Source organism: Dicentrarchus labrax, unplaced genomic scaffold (assembly GCF_905237075.1).
Source record: "Dicentrarchus labrax unplaced genomic scaffold, dlabrax2021, whole genome shotgun sequence".
In the NCBI taxonomy this organism is placed as follows: Eukaryota; Metazoa; Chordata; class Actinopteri; family Moronidae; genus Dicentrarchus; species Dicentrarchus labrax.
Genome location: NW_026136724.1, coordinates 13,608,941 through 13,631,117, shown reverse-complemented (window position 1 = coordinate 13,631,117; position 22,177 = coordinate 13,608,941). Strand labels below are relative to the sequence as shown.

The 22,177-nt window shown below is 41.4% G+C and overlaps 1 protein-coding gene across 2 annotated transcripts in view; it reads left to right on the top strand.

The window, feature by feature from the left end:
• The first annotated feature begins 8,743 nt into the window (after positions 1–8,743).
• plxna4 (plexin A4) overlaps positions 8,744–22,177 on the top strand; it is a 227,703-nt gene continuing 214,269 nt past the window's right edge. The window contains exon 1 of one of the 2 annotated variants that reach the window (XM_051391943.1): positions 8,744–9,240. The gene's annotated coding sequence lies outside the window, so the exon portion shown is untranslated. The remainder of the gene's footprint in view (positions 9,241–22,177) is intronic. The other variant, XM_051391941.1, reaches the window with a different exon arrangement.

Genomic DNA, 22,177 nt, shown 5'->3' with positions numbered 1-22,177 from the left:
GAGTGGGAGGAGGGTTGAAGGTTGGTCTGTGTTCACAGGATACAGAGAACAATCATAGAATTTGCAAAAGAAGCTGGATTACCCATTTTGAGCGCACTAACGGGTGTAAAGCATGTGTAAATGCTCAGGAACTGTTGCCATAATGCTATTTCAGAATTTGAGAGGTGGTTAATCAAGGTTTACATGCATTTACCATCCACAACAGCCCGGCATTGCAGTGCATATCCCTTATGTGTGACTGCTTTCCTTTGTACAGTGATGACATTTCCATTGGGTACTGAGGATTTGCACACGTGTCCATGTGTTTGTGTTCATGTCTGTGTAGGTGTATCAAATATGGGCCTGTATTTTTGTTAAATGCTGTGCCAGTATTATCAGATGGCCATGACGAAACTGCTGTGCGGTTTGGATGGTTCTGGCAGGTATTGTACACTAGTTTACATAATTCCTTTTGCAATGAAAGCTGTGATGAAGCTTTTTTCTAACCCCTTATTTGTGACACAAGTGTAGACTGAAATATCAGTTTCACCTTTTACTGCTCCACATCTCTTCTACCTGCGAGTGAAATTGCTTTAAAAAATCAAGTTATGGTTTCTTTTGAGCAGGAATTTAAAAGGAATGGCTTGGTAATGCAGGAAAGGCTCAGCTTTTATGTCACTATATACTCATTTGCTTCTATTCACCAAAGGCTTACACACTGTTTGAACAGTTTGTTCCTACTGCAATGTCATTGTGGAGTGACTAGAATGAATTTTCCCCCTGACCTTAATATAGACATGGAAGCTTGTATATATACAGTATACTGTTTTGGTGTGTGTGCTTGGTACTCTTTCTTAAATTTTTTTTTTATTGTAGAAACATCACAAGCAGCACAGAGAGGGATTATAAAGTATTACTACAACTACAGTACAAACGATTCAATGAAGGATTATCAAAGGCAGGCTAGATCCAGGACGCAGGCATTAAAAGGGATTTCTTCAGTGACTGTGACTGCACGTGCAAACAACGAGCGCTGCATCTTGGGCATCCATTGAAATCATTTTTTAATAAAGATGCTCTCCTGCATATTGTTTTACAAACAGGCCTGGAAGTGTTGTTTTGCTGCATTTTCCTATGTGTTCTCACTCAGCTTTTGTAAATTAAAGATGTGTTTTGTCTGCATAGTATGTTTCTTGCTTCTTGTTATTTAGTGCTGACAGATTATAACAATATGATGTTTTGTTTTCATTCATAGTTGTAGCTTTGGTGCAAAATATTGTCAGATATAGCAGTATTGTAGTGTTTTGTCTACATACCAGAGCATTCTCGCATGCAAAATGAATATGATATAGTCTGTCACTCATTGCTTATGGTAACACATACAGCATTTTCTGGCAGAGTGCAATGACACTGCGTGTTTATAACATGTATTCATGCATGCATAATTACACCGTTTACAGCTCTTCCGTCAGACTTGGAAGACAATGATCAATTTAAAATGTAAATGTGTTTCCTCCGTGTTCAATCAATTAACAGCGACAATAACATTTGTGTGTAATTTAATGTTTTCCCTTCCAATTCTTCCCTCCTCATCTTATCACTGGTGCTATCATGTATCATCATGTATGGGCTAAATCAAGATTAAATGGCATGGACAAAATGCACGTATTTTAAACCATGTGAAAGTGAAGTGAAGGTTTGCTTGATGTACATGCCATTTTTCAGCAACACCATGATCAGTGGAGAAGGTAGGATGGAGGTCCAAGGATGGAGGAATTGTGGGAAGGGAGGATTACTAATTCAGTTCCTCCATCCATGTGTTTAAAAGCAGCAAACCTGTGTGCATCTGGGTCTGCGATTTGTTTGTGCTGTCATGTCCTTAGGAAACATTCTTGTCTTTGAATATTTAACATGATGTATTCAGACACATGTCAGACTGATTTTAAGTGACACACATGTTTGTGTTTGCAGAGTGTAGTTTGCACAGAAGGCTATATCCGCTTTCTGAAGATGGTTTTACTGCAGGTCACAGGACCCAAAATAAACTCATTACATGCACAAAAACATCCTAAGAAATACTCATTCAGTTAAGCCAAGTATATCAGGACAGATAAATATCACAAGACAAGAATATCTGAAGACATGGACCTACAAAATGAAGCTATTATGGATAGAGGATATGAACACACACATACATTTGGCCAATGGATGCATTCCAAGAGGGTAATGGAAAGAGGAACAGTGATGGTGTGTAATGTGGAACGCTGCCAGTCGATATTGTGCTCAAAAGCTCCTGGTCAAGTTGGTGAATGATACTGTCGATAGACTACATCCACAAACCACAGCATTCCCAGAATCATCAATGTGTTTTAGTGTGTGTGTGTGTGTGTGTGTGTGAGAGAGAGAGAGAGAGAGAGAACAGATGAGTGCCCTCTCACACTGGTCGGCCTTGGTCCTTATCAGTATACCTTGCCTTCTGAAAGACACAAAGACACTGTTATCATTTTGCTGGCGGCAAAAAGGACTTGGGGCCATGACACACCAAGCCAACAGTAGGCTGCCGGGCGCCACTGGGTCATCGTTGAGCATCTGTTCCCCCTTATTTTTCATGTTTGCCTCTTGTCTTCTTATTTAACATGCAACAGACCACCAGTTGACAAAACCAGCAGAAAAGCATGGCACAGAAAAATATGACAGAGCTGGCTTCAACATTGTACTGCACATATTTTTTTTACATATTAGTCTTTTTGAGCAAGTGAAAATACTGTATTCAAATGTAGTGATTTGAAAATTGCAGCCAAGTTTGTTTTGTTTTCGTTTTGTTTGTTTCTCAGCAAGGATCTTGGATTACAAATACAGACCACTAGTATTTCCTGTCACACAGGCACAGAACATACCTGCATGTCGGCAAGCAGATGGCCATCATTTGACTGTAACAGGAAGAAAGAAATGACATGACTACACAAAGTGTGTCATTTACTCTACTGGAAACGTATAATGAAAACCCTGAATTACGTTCAATGACAACATTTACGTCCAATACAAGGAACAATACCAATGACTGCGTGCTAACTTTGAGCCTGGTCTCATTTTATCACTTTATTTTGGTCACCCTGGCTCTTTGGATGTATATGTCCCCAGTTTCCAACCCCCTGACCATCTGCACTGCCCATCCCAACGGAAGAGTTTAATTCTGGGGGGACAAAAAGAGGCACGGTGGGGGTGGCTTGGTCTGGATCTCCATGGACATGAGCTTGGATCTCTGGAGAAATGTCTGGCAAAACATTGACTCACCTGGCCCTGGAGTGTGTTGGTGCAGACACACACACACACATGCACACAGCTATATGGACAGACAGACAGGCAGCTGCTCGCCTGATGGGGAGGCTGATGGAGATGATACATGGATGAATAAACACACACAGGACAAGATGGAATACAAACTGAAACACACATTTACACAACAAGCAGTAAGTCATCAATATGCAAACTAACTAATTATATGACTGAGTGACATATTTAACACACCCGTCCATCCACCCCCACGCACCCGCCCATGCACACACACACGCACACATACAGAATATATACAGAAATGTCAGGTTCAATATAATTTACTATCCAGTAGCTCACAAAATAGACAGAAAATTGAAAACCTATTTACAATCCAAATCAATGGGATATCAGAGTGTCATTCATTGCGTCCATACAGCACATAAAACTTCATTAGCTCAGCGACACGCTAATAGATTTTCTACGAAAATGAGATATCATGGATGAGCTTGACATATCCAGTGTTTCAGTGTGATTTAAAACAGGAGGCAATAAGCCTTTGAGAGAGTGAAGGGAATGGGCAGACACTTTTATGAAGATGGACACACTAAATCCGGCATCACCATTGGCAGCTCATAAATATTATCATCCCCAGGATAGAAATGACTTGTAAATTGACCATAAAGCGGATATATACATGCTTTGTATGCGTGATTTAGCAGCCTGCTGCATTGAGGGATATACAGTGGCAGATGTGTGATGAATGTCTATTATGTGTGTCATACAGTGTGTGTAGGGTGTGTGTGTTGGGGCTTGCAGGGGTAAGGGGAAGACCCCCGGGGACAGTGTACCACTGTTGGGTGATCTCTGTATCCCCACAGGCTTAAGATAAACCATGTACAGCTGTGTTTAAAGGGGTTCACCCAGTTAATTCAAAAGGACACAGGGACGCAACTCAGGCTTCTGTGTAGCTACACACAGGCACAGTTTTTAGGCAAGATGAGGAGAGCTGCTGAAATAACAGTGTGCCAGCTGGCAACAGGATCCACACAGACACACAGATACACACGCGCACCTCCCTCCAACCCACTTGACTGCATTAAAAAGGAGGCTTCATCAAAGCTATTCATGTTGCCTCCATAAGTCATCATCTCATTTGCAAGACAAATGGGGAAGTCAGATTGGTCAGTGCATTTTAATAAAGAGCCAAGCACCAAGCTAGTATCCTCCTCTGCCCTCACAGATGCAGGCTTTCACACAGCAGGGACAGGTTTACTGAACTCTTAATATACCAACATTCAAATTCATACTTTAACACCTGAATAACAATAGCCTGACAGGCCCTGTTGCCATTTCTTCCTACTCATTCAGGAAAATTAGCATTTTTCTATGCTTAATGTACCATACTGTATCCAAAATGTTTGGACCAAAGATCAGGAATAACTACAAGTATTAACATTAAAGATAACATAGATTACATCCTCAGAAAATGTGATTTTGAACATGTACAATTCCATGACAACTGGACAAACCTCATCTGCTGAGGAAGATATTTTGATACTACTGCAAGTACCAAAACAGCTTCTAATGAACATTGTAATCGGACTGTGCCAACTGCTGTTTCCAAGGTAAAGAATAACCTAATAATAAAATATTTATAATTTATGATATTTACACTTCCTCACGGATATACAGAAAAGTGATGACATGAAAATCTCCCGACATTTTAAAGAATATGTAATTCGACCAGTCCTGAAGTCTCATTTCCGGAGGGACGAGTTTCTTGGTCGGGTCAATGAAATTGTATACTTGCTTGTGGATTGTTTTGCCAACATCTATAAACCTTCCTTAGATCAACTTACATTTCTTTAACTGCTATTGGATTAGAAGTGAAGATGGCACAGACACACTGTTGAAAACAAATTCTATAGCAGACAAACGAGATGAAACTCCAAACAGCAAATAAATGTGAACTATTTTTGAAATTTCTTTTGCTTCTAAGCTGCTAGCAGTCACACGGGTCATTCTGCTGAGGACCCCTCTAGTCTTAAATGACCATAAAGTTGACCTTACCTTAAGGGTCACTGACACCAATATTATTGTAGAGAACAATGGACATTCATTTTCTTTTTTTTAATACAATGCCTGACATGCATGTAAATTTTCTACTTATTTCAGCCAAGTTTACTATAAAGTCACGGCAATCTTGTGTGTTTAAGCGTTCGAGACAAACCTGCGTGTCCTTGGATTGAATTAATTTATGCTCATGCAGCACACAGATATGGAACTCCGACGATAAAACATAATTATACAGACCCATTATCATTTGGTCCAAGCATGTTTGATTTACTCATGGACCAGTGACCTTAACATTAATTTTATAAGGTCGTGTGATCCTGACCCTTCATGGAACGACTATTGTCACTGTAGATTGCAGCACTATTGATTTGCTGAGGTTTGAAAGCTATCTGATATTGAGATCCACAGACTGTTGATTTAGCGCTGCGCTTGTGTTGAATAATTACATAAAGCCAGTTGGTCTGTGGATATCTATGCATTTTCATCCTTCAAATGACTCCAAGAGATACCCTCAGAGTCTGTCAGGAAGACCAAAGTATAATAAATGAGCACAGATCTGACATACGGAAATCAATGGCCTGTCAAAGAGATTTGGTCGAATAGCGACCACCCCCAAACACACAGCTATTGTTTGTTTATTGTGTGAATTGATTTATAAGAGGTCAGTCCTTCTCAGAGGTGACATTGGACAGTTAAAAAGCCTTTTTTGTTTATTTTCATGGGTTTATTTGTTTACAAAAAAGCTATCTTATCCAATTCTTTATATTGATTTTTCAAAAGCTACCAAGTGTTACCCTGGCAAGAAGCAGAGTGGCCATCCAGTCCCACCAGTGGGTCCATCTTTACAAACTCATCCGGTCTGGCCAAGCATTTCACACCCACAGGACTTTATTTTAAACTCTGGTAGAAGTCCCAAAGTTTCCAGTATGTCAGGCGGAATTTTTTAGGGAAATGTGTACACAAACATACCCGAGACTCAATATCTCCATTTGATGTAGCACTGAAGCCATATAGCCATCACAGCTTCAACCAAGTGTCTGAACAAGCAGATACAGAATATATGATACTGAATACAGCGAGGAATAACGCATTCTAAATAATTAAAGATATCTAAAGGCAAAGTAAAACTTTCAAAGTGATGTCTGCAGGCTCATTTCTAGGTTAAATTTTTTATCAAGCCTGTTTATATAAAATGTTCCTCCACTAATCAATAGACTATGGCGTAGCTAAGTGTGTACCGCTGTGGTAATTTTACATTGAGCATTTATTTTGCAGAAGCTTCACAAGTGAGCTGTTAGTCACTAAAGCAAGAAATAAAAGAATAAGAAAATAATACACAGGTGGGCGAGATTATAGTCACGTGACTCCAAGATGGTGTTAATTATGATACGTCGCTTCCTTTTTTGTTTACAATCGATAAATTGCTTAAACCTAAATAGTTGTTTACTTTAACGCCTCACCTGGCGTTTGACTTAGTGCTAGACATGAGTTTGAACACCGGAGTTAACTTATTTGTTAGACAGCTGCGGAGACTTTTCGAGGTAAGTAAGGTCTTGAATGATACTGTTGGTGGTGGTTTTGGGGGAAGCTTTTGAGGCAGCGCCATCTTGGTAGTGGTTAGCCTAAACCAAATTAATTAATGCCAGTAACCTGTTTCGTTAATATGTATTGCTTTTAAAAAAGAGGCATTGCTTACATGTTTAAACATTCACTTTCAGCCCTTTAATCCTCCTAATATTGACTGACTATTCTATTATTACTACTTTTTCGTCCTCCATCATGTTTCTCTTTCTTTTCTCAACCCTAATATTACTTGCATGAAGACTCTATGAGGCAGCAGGTCATTGTAAATCACTCATCTGGCCTAACTTTTCTGTGATGTTGGTATCACATTTGTATCATATTAAGGTTTGTACAGTACCAAGTTAAAATCCAAGGAAAAAGCTTGTGGTCAACAGGGCCGGTGAGGCACTTTGCCTCGGCTTTATTTGTCAGTGTCAGTGGCTGTAAAGTTTCTTTGGCCTGTAGGTGGGGCTCTGATGCAGTGTTTCAAAGCGAGGAAACGCTCTGGAAGTGAGCGCAGGGAGGGAGGGAGAGGAGGAGGAGGAGGAGGGAAAGAGGGACGGAGAGGATGCTGCAGCAGACGAGGATAACTCCCCAAAAGACCCCACACCCCCGAGCTCACACTATTTGTTTTGAGTTGCTAGGATATAGGATAAACGGTCATGCTCATTTTTTCCATTTGTTTTTTTTTTTTGGAGCCCATTGCCAAAGTCCTCTACCATGCCACTGCCTGTTAGAAATACCAATATCACCAGGCCAGCAGGGCTTAATTTGGTAGTTATCTCATGAGATGAAAACAAAAGAAACCTCAGCATTGACTCAATATAGTGCGACATATTTAGTTGTTGATGGATTGGTTTTAAATGGTCTTATATGAAGATAAGGAGTAGGCTTAAGAGCCTCTTTTATGGAAAAGGGCATTATTCCTGTACCCCCACACTGCTTATTTCGTTAAAGACATGATTACATAATTAGGCCTTTAGAATATTAATTGCTTAAAATGTATGGGGGGAGGATACACTCCTGAAGCATGTTAAAAGATCATCAAAGAACAAAAATGCAGATTCTAATCCCCTACAACTATGCAAGTGTCGTAATTATGTTGCTGTGTTGCCTAATCTCTATCTTTAAATGATCCTGCGATTAGATATTCAAATCCGATGATCTGATCATTTCACCCCGGTATTGTAGCGTATTTGTGTAAATTCCCCTTTGGCACTGCCAAATCCTATTCTCAACGGGATAGATGCATTACATAAACCTCACATAAACCTCCCATTTTAACAAAACATAAGCTCTTATTTAATCTCATATCCTCTGTCATATTCTTCTTAGGTGAAAATATCCCCTCAAAGGGTGCAGCTGTTCAACCTTAACATCAACTTTTTTTAAAATTCTTCTTCTTAAAAGTGGTCTACACGATTGTTTTTAAAGAAGTCAACATAAAGGCTACTGGACACTGGTGAAACTCCCTTAAGCTGGCAATTTGTCGCCGTCTGCAAAGGGAATTAGATCATAAACGTGATTATGGTAGTAATAAATTGTTTGTTGTATTGTATAGTGGTCAGGGTTTTTGCCAGAGAGTTGTAACCCTAAAACGCAGCCCCATCCAGACCCGAGATGGTACTGCGGGCCGGTCTGGATCCTTGGTGAAAAAAAACAAAAAACAGTCGCTTCTTGCAGCGGGCGAAGCGCCATCTACCCAGTCCCTCCCGAGCATCAAGATCCGCCGCGAAGCTGCAAACTCTGAGGCAGCGCACCTCTCTCTCTCTCTCTCTCTCTCTCTCTCTCTCTCTCTCTCTCTCTCTCTCCCTCTCTCTCCTTCCCCGTCCCTCCCGCACTCCCTCTCTTCCTTTCGCACTCCGCCGCAGCACCCTCAGCACCTCAGTTGAGCAGGAGCACCGCACTGAGTCACATCTATATACACACACGCTCGCTACACGCACACACACATACACGCGCACACACACGCACACAAGCACAGCCTCCTGCGGTATCCCATACGGCGCAGCGGCTTTTCCAACGGCATACCAAGTGCGTCCTCACCGGGGGATTGGGAGGTGCAGCTCCCGGTGTTTCAGAGAGCTCAGAGCGGCGTAGTAGAGTCCTGCTGATCGGGGATGCTGCTGGAAGTCTGCTGCTATTTCTTTTTCCCGTGCAGGAATCGCCTTCTGACTACACCTCCACCGGGGATTTAAAGTGGACAAGCCGTTTGATCAGGATATAACATTATTCTAAGCATTTCTCATTTTTTGGGGGGAGTAAAAGGAGTTGGGGATTGCTCTGGACGTGCCTCTTATCCGCAGTGTCGATGCGGCTGTGAAGTGATATCTGCATAGATTACAGGTAAGGAAAGAGGCTTGTCTCAACGTTAGTTTTTCCTCCCCAACCAGTGCTGTTTTTTAGGGGTGCCGAGGTGCCATTTATAGACAGTTTTTTTGGGGGGGTGTGAGGTTGCCACTGCACCAGCCAGGTGACGGAGGCGTGTTGCACCTGTTCTAGCTGCGCCATGCCCGCTCTGCGCACTCCGGCGATCGGGCGGGTTTCATTTCGAACCTGTCCATTTGGATCGTGTGACTAGTCCCGGGGGCGAACAGCAGAAAAATGCAATGACCTGCTGTTTCTCTGAACTTGGGACTTTTTATATTGACTGGATTCCCTCCGTTTGGCGCTTCATATCACCCATGCCCTTCATTCACTGTAAGCCAAAGAGAGCTGCATGCCCAAATTTGAGCGTATCCCTCTTGTAGCGTTAAACTCCTGAAGGTTAAAAACTGGAAGATGTGTCGGGGATTCCGCGTCGGATTTACGCAGTGGCTTCAGGGATAAACCCAGTGAGTACGACTAGCATTTAGTGGCGTGTAGACTTCTGGCTGCAATTGGGATTTCAGTCGTGGCTCTGCTCTAAATCATGGAAATGGACAAAACTATCAGATACTCTTTTATGGTTTTGCCAAGACGCTTAACAGTAAATTCTGTGAGATGCTAAATTTAAAAGGCTGATGAAACATGAGTTAGAATGATGAACACAGCGTGGTTTTTCTATTTAAAAAAAATAAAAAAGTTATTTTAATTCATGCAGTTTTGGGGCATATCCTGGATCTGTGGGGAGCCATGTCGGAATGACTTCTAGCCTGAAACTATTCAAGCATGGTACTATGAAGAAAATTTCTAAACGGGTTCTTTTGTAGTATCGGGGTTTCACAGTTGCACAATTCATCATTTCTCGTGGCTTTGCCTTTTAAACAGCTCCTTGTAGTCAGCGTGTGACTATATTTTTAGTAGTATATTTTTCAGTGTGAGTCGCACATGTATCGTTTTAAGAGTATCTGTGTCAACTGCGTCTTGTACGCAAAATCAACCTTAACAGGCGCATTTATCCCCGTGTGGCTGCCAGGATCGCTGGGATTCGCCAGTCTCCTCTCCAAGCTTTGAACTTGACCGCAGGGCTTGACTTTAGGGATACTCCAGTTAACAGAAAACATTGTAATACGTCCACAGGGACTTACTCTCTGTGGTATGCAGTAGGCTACTGAGTTTAATGCGACTTTATCTTACGTAATGGAATTATCCTTTAGGGTCACATACTGTGTGTAGTTTAAGGTTTAACTTGTTCTTTATAAAAAACAATATTATTGAAAAACATTATGTGAAGGATTTTTGCTTTGATACAGCAATAAAGAAGACAAGTGAGCCAAATGTGTGAATTTGTGTTCGTGCCTGTGTACTTTTTCTTAAATGTCCTTGAAGTCCTTCTGTATTGAGTAGTTAATAAACCCAGTTGTGGTGGTCTGTAAATGTTGTTTTCAGAATATTGAGTGACACACTAAGAGCAAATGTAGGCTAGATTTTTACAGCACTGCCAAATTACAGTTAAACAGATTTGATTTTCTTTAATTTATTGAGACAATTTGGAGTTATTTGGAGAGACAACATTCACATAGAACACCCTCCTCTTGATTGCTCTGCACTTTTTCCCGTGTTGGAGTTGTGCCACATGGAGTGAGCCAAGAGTCGCGGTGATGAGCAATGCCGAGTAATTTTTCCTCAGTGCTCAGTGTTTAGGATAGTGTTACGGTCAGCACAGTCTTAACAATGCATTTGTTCTGTGCACAGTATCTTACTTTGTTATCAACACATTGGTTTTTGCCTACATCCTCGTACAGAAGGTTAATCATCCCCTTCGGCACAGCGTATCTGTGTGTCATTTCCTGCCATCAGTGTCATCTGCACTTGAATGGGACGGTTTGTTGGAGCTTGAGCTGATTTCTAGACATTAAGGCAAGGGGAGTAACAGTGCAGGCTCTTCAGCACACGCTGTAGTCTCAACCATGTAGTGTGATGTAGGTCCCTTTATACTTTGTCCCTCTCCTGCTCCATCGCTCCCTCCTTCCTCACCTCCCTTCCTCCCCACCCTCCCTTGCACCTCATGCACAGAAAGCAGCTGCTCCAGCCTATGCAAAATACAGTTCCCTAGTACAGCAGTCACACTGAGTACTCTGAGCCCCTCTGCTGGTTTCTCCCTCCCCCTATCCACCTGCACTCCAGACTTAATGCATCAATTCAGTGTTGTGCTTCCAAATGCTGTTTGATGTAACTCCATACTTAATGTACACCATTGTGTTGTTGTTGCAGATCTCTTGCAAGTGCTGCCATGATACATTTTGAGATGTGTGGGTTATTTTTTATTTTTTTTCCAAGAAAAAGGCTTACATACTTGTTTAGTGCACACTCAACAGAGCGTGGCTGTAGGGACGAGGCTGTATCCTGGAAATACCATGAGGGGCAGTGTGGCTTCACAGGCTGGTGCAGTGGATAGATTGATTCCATTATACTAGTCTTCAATGCCAGATTAATATTATATTTGGTACATTTATTAGATGTTTAACCAAAAGGTCCATATGTTTATTTTAACATGTGTAACACATTTTACTTTTAACGTATTAATTATAAAGACATCTTTCCATAGAAGATGTTTTATAGTATTTACATGTGTTTTAGTTGTGCGGTGAAGGAAGTAAGTGTGATATTATTGGATTTCATTCTTTTTGCCACCCGAGTCACTTTGATGGCTCTTTGATGGACAGCTAAAAAACAAACTTGACAAACAACATATACTGCTGGCTGATATGTGGTGTATTAGTTGCTGTGTGTAGCTTGCAATTGTGACGTAAAGTAGAGTAGGTTACTCGCAGGGCAAAGTTTCTTTTACCGCAGGCTGAAGCTCCTCTGCTTGTCTGTGTGACAGGGGCTGACGGGCTAGCTAGACTGTGTGCATCTGTGTGTTAGTTTATTTTTCAGTGTTAATGTGGATCTCAACTCGTTCCTGCCTGAATGTTCCCATTTATGTGCTTGTCGTCTTCGAGGATGTGTATTCTTGTGGGTTTTTGTGTGTGTTCTGCTGCTGTCAAGGTCTCAAGGGAAAAACATTTAGTCCTGAGCAGTTTGATAATCCTATCTCATCTGTGTCTTGCCTCCTTGTCCTTTCACCAAATTCCAGCTCAGTTCTAAACTCTTAAGAGCTGTAAGAGCACTTTGCACTACTCACTCTCCCCCTCTCATGAGTCTCCCTCCCTCTCTCCCTTTCTCCCCGTGTGCTGTCCATCAAGGGCTGCCTATAGGAATTGGAACAGCAGCCTTTATCGGCCTGTAAGCACCTCACATTGACATACTACCCCCTGTCTGTCGGCCAATGTTACGGCTACAAGGCTGGAGTTTGGACCTGCAGAGCACGGCCCTGTCAATATTATGGCTTGCTAATGGATAAACTCTCACTCCAACCTTGGCAGTGAAGACATTCATTACAATTTGAGGACAGTGTACTTATACGAATAAGCTGCATAGAAAATCTTTGCAATGTGTTCATGTCAAGGGGAGAACTATGAATGAGTATGAATGGAGAATCTTAGAAGGATTCTCCATAGTGATATAAATGCCTTGTAGCAGTGTAGGCAAGACTCAGCAAGATATGTGCTTGTGTGTCTGTGTGTGGGTGTGAATGATGCATCTGTAACTGGCCTGGTGAGGCCCTATACGAATACTCTGGTCACAGAGATGTATCGTGATGTCAGATGAATGATGTGTCTGTGGATCGGACCTGAATAGAGCTCTCTGTTTGTTCTCATTCTCTTTCTGTTGCTCTCTTTCTCACTTGATGTCTCTCTATCTTTCTCTCTCACTCACTCACTCACTCACTCACTCACACTCTCTCTCTCTCTCTCACGCTCTCTCTCTCTCACACGCACATGCACACACACACACACACACACACACACACACACACACACACACACACACACACACACACACACAGACACACTATTAAACCCCATCCGGGCTGTGACAGGACTACCAGACGCAGGCTAGTGTCCAATAAGACCCCCCCCCCTCCTCTCCCATGCCACCAAACACCACAGAGAAGATAGCAAATTGTATTTCTGTGTCACCAACTGTTCTTCCCACCATAATCTGCCACCCATATTTTAGGACAGTTAGACACATGATTCTTTAACAATGGCTGTAGTAATATAGAGTGTTGGGAAAGTCATAAAGTATTTTTGTTTAGGATGAGAGCTTTAACAATGTATAGTATAACTGAAAATACATTTTGAATTATAGTCATTCAGTTGCAGTTTCTTAGACCTTTACTTGCCACATAAAACCTCTCATCTTTGTTATCTTGTCTGTATGGACTTGACCTTAGAGTAGGCTTCAAACCCTGTACACCATATACATGTAAGATTCAACTTCTATTATGTTTTAGTTGACACTATATTAGAAAGATGCTATCACTGACTGACGGCTTGATGTGTTTTGATCCAAATTCCAATTTGGGGGGAGGATTCTATGCTACATTAAGAGAGTAATTGCTTACAAGTATGTAATTAACCCTTTGGTAATGCACCACAGAGCCGCATATTGATGTTTGCCGCAGCAATGGCAGCAGAGATCTGAAGTGAGGATCTCCAAACAATAGGCGTTGTGGATTCTATGGAGAGAAATCAATACACGTCACATTGTCCAATTTAATGAGAACCTTTGTTCTCCTCTGAATAGTTTACTCAGCATATGTGTGACGCCTTCAGAGAAGATATAGCACATACCCTGCTGTTCAGAACTTCTTTTTTCTTCTTGGCAGCCAGGGTCCTATTAAGCTGTCACGTGCCTTTTTATAATGGGGCCCAATACATGTACATGCTACTATATCACAGTCGCACCAATTTTATTTTCTGCCTCCAGCCTTCTCTCATGCTTCCTTTCATCTTTTTCTCAATCCTTCTCTCTCTCTGACTGTTTCTGCCTCCAGCTCTGTCGTCCATATCTTTCTGCCTCACTCTAAACTGCCAAGCACATAACTTTATCTGTGTGTGTTTGTGTGTGGGGTTGGGTAAAAAAAATTCCACACTGCTGTGACATTGGGATGACCTATGAGGCGGGATATAAAGTGAGGAGGAGACATGGGATGTTGCTGTTTTAGATGGCAATCAGGGAGATGTGGAAAGGCACCAATGTATCAGCGGGTTTGCCAGACTGCTCCTTTTGATAAGACCATATTAAGTGTTTCTCCCAGGTCTGTATGATTCATATGGAGCCATGAGTCTGATATATAAACAGCTCTCTTTGATGCAGCGGCAGGTGACACGCTGTGCATATTGGCTCTTATGTTTGTGTGTGCCAAGCCGAGCATGACAAGCAGTAAATTAGTTTTGTTTCAGATGCATGAAATGATGAGAAAATTGCAGACGGTCTTGGGGCATTTTTTCCCCCCTCTCGCTCTTTCTCATTTGCTCCCGCTCCGACGCCTTAAGTCCACACAAGGATTAGGCCCCTAATTCTGTTTTCATCCTGTCTGTCGCAAAGAAGCATGGGCACGCATGCTTAAGTATGCATGCATGCATGCACACACGTTTCATTAATCCATATAAGACAATACCTCAGAGCTCTCAATATTTATCATGTAACCTACAACCAGCATATGAACTATGTTTTTTTTTTTTTAATGGCTTTTAATTTATCCCACAGGGACTCTTTTCAGGCAGATACTTCCTCTAATGTTTGGGCTTTTTTCAGATCATTCCAGTCTTTCAATAGTAAGGGTTTCTTTAAGTGAGACTGCAGGAACAAACATGTTTTGGTATTTTACTTGAGCATGCAGTTCTAATGTGTTGTACTATGATATGCCACAGCTCATGTCAGTTTGTTGATGGTAGTAGGTACGCTCTTGACACTCCACCCTGCTTTAACCTTATTGGTTGTAGGAGCCCTGGAGTGACATGAGCTGTATTTCGGGAAAAACTTGAATAGAGGATCAGTGCTTACAGCGCTAGATGCTAAAAGAGGTCAGTGACTTTTGTGGGCACCAACACTCAGAAATAAGAAAAGGGACACCAGCATTACTTTAAAAGGTTTTGGTAGATGCATGCACAAAGCTTTTATTAAGCTGTCTACAGGGTTTGCTGTGGAAAAAGACTATGTGACCAGTACTACAAAATGACTATGCTGTTATTTAATAGTTTGTTTTTACAGAACTGTAGGGCTGCTAGGAAGTGTTTTCAGACCCCTGGTGGTGTCCTATTGGCCCCATTGAGTAGTGCAGACAGTAAAATATACTGAGAATGTGAGTACTTTGTTTTGATTACTATATTTTTTCAGTATAATATTGTTTCCTAGCAGGAGTGATCCTCTGTTGGGAGGAACAGATGATTTAAAGCTAATGATATGTCTCACCACTCTTGTCACCCCCACACACACTCTGTTCCTCTCTTTCTTGTCTCCCCTCTCTCTCTCTCTCTCTCTCTCTCTCTCTCTCTCTCTCTCTCTCTCTCTCTCTCTCTCTCTCTCTCTCTCTCTCTCACTTCCTGTCTGGCCCGAGTGTCAGTGGTGTCAGGGGGCATCAGTATGCAGTGTTACCACAGTAATTGTGAAACAGCGTGCTCAGGGAGGACCCCTGCCGTGCTATAGCCAGAAGGCGGATGGGTAGGGGGAGGATCTGCTTTACTGTAATACCCTCCCTCCATCACCCCACCTTCTCCTGTCTCCCCCCTCCCCTCAGGATATATCATAGTCTAGCAGCATAATGTTGGGGATGTTACAGAGAGATTTAACAAGGCTTACACTGGGTTTTCGTGTTATTCTTCTTTCTGTGCTACTCCCCTTTGAGTTTGGGATTTTGCCTTTCTTGAGTATTTTTTTTTTCTTCTGTTGATGGGATTTGGAATGGCTTGTCTCTGTGCGAATGCAGTGATTGACTCTTAGCCAGGGCCCAACTCTCGCCAAGTGCTGGGGAGAAATTTGTTGCTCTCCTGGAATAAAAACGTGTTTCATTTATTATTCTGGTTAAGCCTCGGACTTTCATCACTGACGGGTATTGATTTTTGATTGCTGTGATTAAACTTGGAAGGAAAAGGGTGACTGCACTGGAATGTGAAAGTTTTGCGATGTACCCCAGAAAGCCCCTCTGTCTCTCCCCAAACTGGTGAATCATCAACCTGGTTAATCTGCAGGATGTAGTTACTCACACATGATATCATCCCTCAACTCTGATATGTTTGATTTGTGTCCTCCTTTCTCACTGCCTCCCCTGTTGTGAAGATTCTTAGGACAGATAATCACATAAACTGAACGCTGAAAGCTCACTGCCTTCTTCCTGCTCAGCGTAGAGAGGACCTATTAAATCTTTCCACTATAGTGACACACACCATCCTTACCTGCCACCCACGCAACTAACAGTGTTCCTATGGCAACATGATTTGTCAACTGAGAACCCCTCCGCAGAAATTGTCCTCACTGCTGTGCTTGTCTTGAAAAGTGGCAGGAGGCACTGAAGAGACATGATGGGCTGATACTGTGATGGACTTTTGACCTTTCATATGACAGTAACTGGACTCAGAAGATTCACTATTAACATTTTTATCTGCAGTGTGAGACAGGCACAAATACTTGTTGACATTATGAGCACTGATTACCATGACTGTTACACTGCCTGGGTTTTGAGATGCTCTACCACACTTTACCACTCTTCTTTATTTAAAAAAATGTGACAATGGAGTGTTTGTAGTTTGGGGCTTATTTGGTGCTCACACTACCTTTCTGTTTTTTGCACCATAGAGCTGCACTGATTATTTTGTTATCACTCAGTCAGTTTTTTGCTGATTAATGATTTAGTTAATATAGGTTCATCACAAGCTCCCAGAGACCAAGCTGTTGTCTTCAAATAGCTTGTTTTATGTGATTGGAAGCACCAAATCCCAAAGATATACAATGGTGTATATTTACTACCTTTAAAAAAGCAGTTAAAACTAAAATCCTAACATTTGAGAAGCTGGAACCAGTGCCTTTTTAAAATAGTTGTTGATCAAATAGTCATTTCAGCGTTAATGCACCACATAAAGGGAAAAGAAATGGCAGAGAGTGAGAGATTGCATAAAAAAAAAAATCAAATTAAAAATCAGATGTCCAGTACAGTATCTATATGGAGTCTTTGGCTGTTGTAACCAAGCCTGAGCACACATCTTCTTCTGCCACCTCCCACACATAGCCCTGGGAGTTGCTGTAGACATCAGCACTACTCCAATCCCCAGATGACACACTAGAAGAGGAAAGGTGAGCCACTTTGTTGTATTGCATCAAGCATCCTCCCTCTGACTTTTTTTCTCTCTGTTGGCACACAAAAAGGCCATATTCTTTCTCTCTGAGTCTACAAATGTAACTGTGGAGAAAGCACACTAAGTTCTTATAGAGGTTTTCATCCCACCCTCCGCCATCCCCTTTCTTTGTGTCCATCCGTTCTGCATTGTCATGGCAGTCCTTCCAGCTGAGCTTTGATTGGGTTGTTCTGGGCCCACCGGCAAATCTGGCAACCAGATAGTTATGTTGTGTGTGTGTGTGTGTGTGTGTGTTTGTGTGTGTGTTTGTCCATGTGTAAGTCAGCGTGTGTAAGAGGTTTTTCTCCATGTCTCTGGGAAAAGCAGTGCAATGAGGTAAAGCTTGCAGAAAATCAAAGTATAAAAACGGCTATGACCAACTGTGGAGAGACGAAAGCAGGGGAGGAGGAGGGGGAGGAGGAGAGTAAGGAGAGGTAAAATGCTGGATAACAATTTGCATCCTCTCACTTGCCACTGTGAACGACGGCTGGCTAGAAAGCTTGTCTGATGTGTTTATGCCATAGGCTTTGAGGGATGGAGTTAAAGGGAGAGGGAAAGTTTGAGGGGAGACAAACAGTGGGGAGCGAGGGAGGGGTTGTGGAAATGCATGTAATGGAGTGTAAACCTGCCTGAACTCAGTTTACCCATTTCTCAGTTTGTGAAATGGCTCAAACACATATTTCCAGTTGATGTTCAAGGATGGTTTTTCTTGTAAATTCACAGTATTGCTGTAAAACTGTCAGTTGGATGTTTTTTTTAAAGCAAATTAAACATTGTTAATATAGAATATTCTCAGACACACTTAGAGAATGCGTCTTTGTTAAGTGTCTCAAACTTTACAAATTAATGCTATATATATATATATTTTTTTTTAGTAGCATGAAGGGATCTAAATGTCATGCTACAACCTTTCGTTGTAAATGACAATTAAATAAACCTGAATTTTGAATCCATGAATTTTGTCCACATATCTTTAAAATTGACCATTGTATTTTGAATAGATACAAAAAGGCATACCTCTGTCCTAATGCTGTCTTCATGTCACATTGTAATTGTCATAATTATGAGTTTCCAATTTGTAAATAGCATTCATATCAACATCAAAGTTGTGATTATGACTGGGAAATTCAGATATTTCTGTAAGCTCCCATATATTCAACTTGCCACTTAATATATGCCTGAAAACAAGAATAAATATGGGTGCCTCTCATCAACCAAAGTTGACCATCAATGTAATTAAACCCAAATGTAATGCAAACTTTAATCCCCACACAACTTGTTGGTCAAGTCAACATGGAAATCCAAGTTCTACCATCCATCCCATATGACATGAACACAGCATAAAGGCCTGTTTTCAACCTCCTCTTCTTTGGCAGCCAAGCAGCCCAGTTCCTAGAGAGTGAGTTTTTCTACTACATGAAGGACTACTCCAGTCCTGGGTTAGTGGTTATTTTTCAGTTGGAAAGGGGCACAAGCAAACCACAAACCAAAAAAAACAAAACTCCCACACTTGTTGACAGCTCTGTTTTCTCTCCAACATTAGCCCACCCATCATATCCAACAACCAATGGCAGCAGTAATGGAACAAGGCTGTTTTGCAACTCTACTCAAGTTTCTAATGTGATGTCTGTACATTTCATGTCTTGCAGCAAACAAGTTGAAAACAAGTTGCACCATGTCTCTGTAGTGGGCAGTGTGATGCTAGTATACAAGGCCTGGGGATCCTGTAGCAGTGGGGATTGTGCGCCTGTGATGCTGTACACTGCCTGTGGTTTGTAATCTGTGTGTGTGCATGTGTGTAAGCGATAGAAAGTGTGAATGAGTCTGTAGCTTCTTCCAGAATGATGACAGAGTGGATTTATGAGTCTGTGAATCATTTAATCATGGCCCTCGTCCCACTAGACCTCTCTTCCCTCCTCCTCTCAGATGCCTTTCTGTGCCCTGGGATATCACAGACCAAGTATGACACTGACATTAGGCTTGTGGTGCAGATTTATGGCTGAATAGACACTCTCCTGACACACACACACACACACACACACACACACACACACACACACACACACACACACACGTACCTGCCCACACATTTAATCATTTTTGAATATAATTAGTTTCCACAAAAAACAAGAAAAAATATAATTGAACTCCAACAGCATATATTTGTTTTGTGTTAAGTACACTTGCATATGCAACACAAACACCTTCAAAATCGTATGGTATAGATCAAATATAATATAATAATGGGGTATACTAACTTAAAAGACCCTGTCTAACTCACTTATCTTAGCCTTACATGATGTTTTTCAGATTGTGCCTCTGTATGTCCCGTGTGGATGCTGTCATCAGTTCAAGGGCATCCTCTCCGTTGACCTGCCAGTTCACTCTTTTTACTTAGCAACAGTTAAGCTCTGACCCTTCTCTTTTACAGTAAAGCACAGTGCAGGAGAAATAGGCGCACATATGTGTAGGCTGTGTGTTAGTGTGTGTATTACCCTTAGCAACAGCACCTTCAGCTCCAATATATAGGCTGCAGAATCTGTATGAATGTGTTGGTGTATTGTAGTTGAGTTTGCCATGCATCTGCTCCATGAATGACTACCATGGTGCATCATTCAACTAATCAATTAAATACTAACATTGTCAACATTTTCATAACAAGCCCGAAGGCGACTCTTCACTATAATTATTGACAATTATTCACAATAACTGGCATCATTACAATATTAGTTTTAGTAATTTAGATAGACGCACACTTTCCTCGTTAGACAATAGAAGAATGACAAACGGGGAGAAATGTTTTTGCACTTGTGCACATTAGTTAAATGTTTAGAGATAATTGGAATGGAGTGTGAAGATGTTTAGTTTGGGGAGCATCCTAGATATCCCATTATTTAATCACCATTGTTTCTTATGTTACATTAGTGTTATTTCACTTTCTCATATGTGAATACATTGACTCTTGACTTTCTTGTTTTTTTACTTTGACCTTTTTAGGGAAATGACACATCCACATCTCACTTCTGCTCATTTGTCGTGCCTGTGTCGTTTCTTTCTCTCTCTCTCTCTCTTTCTTTGCTCTTTCTCAGGCAGTAGTTATAATACAGCACCATTTGCTGAATGTGTTTAAAAATGGGATATCTCAGCGGCTGGAAGGGCACTTTTGACACATCCTGTCAAACTGCTCATTTTTCAGTTTTCTGAGACCATTACCGCAGGGCTGCAAGTCTCTGCAGGTGTAGACATTCTGTCTTCACTAGCATGTCCCACATTCTCCATCTATCCCACATGGCCGCCTATACTTAGGTACTTTACACTGGATGGGCATGTGAACAGGATGACAAGGTATGACATGTACTTTTTCTAAAAAGAGTGTCGAAAGTAAGGTCATATTTTTCTTTTTAATTGAGGCAGTTGCAAAGTTAAGACCAAGACAGCGTCAGAGGTACATTAGAGATGATAGACATGCTTGTATTGTATATGACAACGTCCCTGCCTCCAGCACTGTTAGCTGCATCTACTAGGTGTAAACATAAAACAGTACCATGAACACCAGTGAAATCCAATTCAGAGTTCAGTTCTCTATTGACATTGTGCCTAAATTACATGTTTTGATTTACTTTATTTTGTGGTGTATGATTTTTAGGTGTAATGTATATATTTCTTCTAAATTTACTGTACTTTTGTAATTATCAAGTCATAAAAGTCGTGATTCCGTCTAAGTTTGGTGGATTAGTAGAGAGTTTACTTAATTGAGTTAAACATGAATTACAGGAACAAAGGAATTAACAATTTAAAAGGGCACTACAGGCCAGTGGACTGACCTCATTCCAGCTGTGAGTAGTAAACCAGAGCTGAAATCTTTAAGACTCTTCCTCATCACCACTATGGATTATAAGGGAAAGCTGTAATCCATGCGCTTTGACCAAACCAAATCAACTGCTGCAATGATGAGGTTCACAGATGTGCATGGTGCTCCTGTATGGTGTGTGTGTGTGTGTGTGTGTGTGTGTGTGTGTGTGTGTGTGTGTGTGTGTGTGTGTGTGTGTGTGTGTGTGTGTGTGTGTGTGTGTGTGTGTGTGTGTGTGTGTGTGTGTGATGGAATGGGATAAGATTGGATGGATTAATAGGACTGTGTTTGTCCAATTGTTTATTCTTTGTCCTTTGTACTGAGCTCAGCACAGCACACAGGCACACACATTACAGCCCCACATTTGGTTACACACTTCCACACCTCACCTACTGTCTTCACAGGCCGTTGCGTACCTGAAAGACACTTTTATAAAAACAATTTAGAAGCTGAGTGAGGTATCAGAGAAAAATTAAAGCAGCAGTTTAACATTTTATTGTAATCACCACAAAGCCTTCTAAATTATCAAGCTTTCATGTCTTAGAAGTTAATCTCAAAGGGTCAAGTCTGATTTAGCTCTGTTCAGCAATAATACAGACAGATACGGATATAGACATAAGTCACTGAAAAAAGGATTTTGAGGGAGAAACAGATAAATATGGATAGATACAAAGAATGAATAAAAAGGAACCGTGAAACTGACTGTGTGGTCAATGGTTGGTGATCCGCAGCTTCATTTGTCATGACGAAACATCTGAACTGGGGCAGGTCTGATCCTGTTTACGGCAAT